This window comes from Alligator sinensis, unplaced genomic scaffold (assembly GCF_000455745.1).
Source record: "Alligator sinensis unplaced genomic scaffold, ASM45574v1 scaffold300_1, whole genome shotgun sequence".
In the NCBI taxonomy this organism is placed as follows: Eukaryota; Metazoa; Chordata; order Crocodylia; family Alligatoridae; genus Alligator; species Alligator sinensis.
In genome coordinates this window covers 9,492-12,093 of record NW_005842240.1, presented here as the reverse complement: position 1 = coordinate 12,093, position 2,602 = coordinate 9,492, and positions in this window count along the sequence as shown.

Sequence of the window (2,602 nt, the reverse complement as noted above, 5' to 3'; positions counted from 1 at the left end):
TTCCCTTTCCTCCTCCTATGTTTTTCTTCTTTTTTTTGGCACTGGCTAATGTATTTCAGCTTATACACATACATAGATTTAGGAGAGTAGAGTTGCAGGGGGGAGGCAAAATGCAGGAAAAAGTAATGTAAAGGATTTATTTCTCAAGTCTTAATTATTAGTATTATGTTGAGTAACAAGTTAATATTCATTTGTACTGTTTTACCTTAATTTGGAAACAGTTCATGTCTTATGGAAATGAGCCATGATGGTCTAAATGGCTGTATCACATTCCCTTTATGGTGTTCAAACATTTCTCTGTTTTATCTTGAATACAGCAAGTGTGTGGCGAGCTATTTTGTGGGAGATTTGTTGGATACATTTAACTAGCAGAGAAGTGAGTTATTGTGGGTTACTTTCAGGGAAGTACAGAATAATAATTGATTCAGATGAATACTTGTGTGTTCTGACCAAATTCTAGGATTAAGAAAATAAGCAAAATCCCTCACTAAATTGATCAGTAGGTCCAGATCGCATTTCAAAAATAAGAATAGTGGTAGTGTTTAGTACTGTAGGGCACTGAGAAGAACTTATCATAATTGATTTGTAGAATTATTTTTGTAAATTGGAAGTTTGGTCACCTCTCTATCGGGTATCTTACTATTAAAAATTGACTAGGGAAAGTTTTATAGCTTGATGTTAAAATCGTATGACAAAATACAGAATATATCAAACTTACTTTTATATTTCTAAGTTTTATAAAGTTAAATTTGAATCCCACTCAAACTATAGAAGAATGTAACTTGTTTTGTGATCATAAGAAACATTACACATATATGTGAGTTTTAGTTACGTTAGCAAAAATCAGTTTTTATAACTTATTTCAAATATCAATATATGAACTATGATGGCCGTGACTGTATTTAATTGTCCATTGAATATTATTTTATTCTGCAATCTTGAGATGAGGCTTTAGTAGAATTCTAAAAGCTATAAAAGCCACAAATTTGTTTCTCAGTTAATACAATAGAAGTTTTTTTTGTCACATCACTATATTAGAAATGTATACAGGATTAACCTAATGTAATTAACCAAGGAAGCATTAAGAGTACTTTAAGAGCTACTTGAGGGCACTGTGATTGTTGTAAGGCAGGTTCCTAGCTGAAAGTAGGACTGCCAACAACATTCAGCTTATTGAATAGCAACATAGAGCTCTCCATTGTACTTAATTGCTAATAGGAACAAGCACAGAGCTGGGGATTGACTTAAAACATGGAAGTTATGTGGAACATAAGCATTAAACAGCATTTTTTATTCATATCCCTTGACTCAGTTTTTAAATCTGAAGAAAAAAAAAAATCCACATTGAAACTGCAATAGTACAACTTGTCAATTGTCTGTAGGGCAGATAGTCATTGTTGCTCTTTAGCTCTTGAAATACTGCCACAATCTATTTATTGAAGCAGGTTATTTTGATATTTATGATTTATTGTGTTTATCTTAAAAATAGTTCCCTCTTTTTACTAACAGCTTTGACATTAAGTACATGCCTCTTCCTTTGTTTTGTGGAGGGGAAAAAAAGCTTGATGCAAATTAACGTGTGTTCTTATGTTTCTTTTTCTTGTTTACATTCCCAATTTTGAATGTGGTAAGAGCTTTCTGGTTTGGAAGTTTCTCTGGAATGTTACCTAAACATCAGCGCCTCAGTGTCTTCTAACTATTCTGTGTTTGAAAAAGAAATGGGGAAATTCAGTCATCTTGGGTGATGTAAGAAAAAGAAAATTACGTTGCTGTCCATTTGTACTTATAACTTTGAAAAAAAAATCAAGAACCTTTCCAAAGAAATATTTATGCATTCAGACAATTGACCCGAGTCTTATTATTGCAGCTTGCCATTACATTAATGGGAGTATTTCAGCTAAACATTGTACAGCTAAACATTGTCTAAAATATGTTTTAAAATCTTGTAAAATTATCCGTAGAGATTTCAGTTGGAGGCAAAATCTTGAGGAAGCCCAGTTCTTCCAGGCTGTTATAGAAATCAGTCCTTTTCCGTTTTAATTGTGTTTCTGTACTTTGGGACTTGGTATAAGAAACTCAGTGGTCTAAAATGAATCGTATAGTCTGTTCCTTGATTCTCTGATATTAATAAATCTGTGAACAGTGGGAAATTGAGAGGATCTTCCAAGTGATCTGTCTCCAACTTCCTGCCAAAATGCTGGTATTAATTCAGCCTGTTTGTCATTATGTCAATTCATGTGCTCAAGTAAATTTAGAGTTAGAACTTTTCCAAACAGTTTATCATATAGTATCATGATGATTTCAGATTTCACGCAGATGTTAATGGTGCCTAATTTCCATTTAGGAAGATAATCAATCACATTTTATTTGCGAAGTTGTTTGATACACTACAGTCGCATGCTGTTCTGGGATATCAGAAATGAAGCAAGATTGAACCTATCAGTGAACAGCCCTTAATCCAGAGCTGTCCAAGTGGTGGCCTGAGAGGCTCTCAGGACCCTGCAGCTGCCCCTCCCACAACTACAAGGCAGGGGAGGGCCTTGGCTGGGTGGGTCGCACGCCACCTGTGCTGCTTGCCCCCAGTGTAATTGCATGGGCCCAT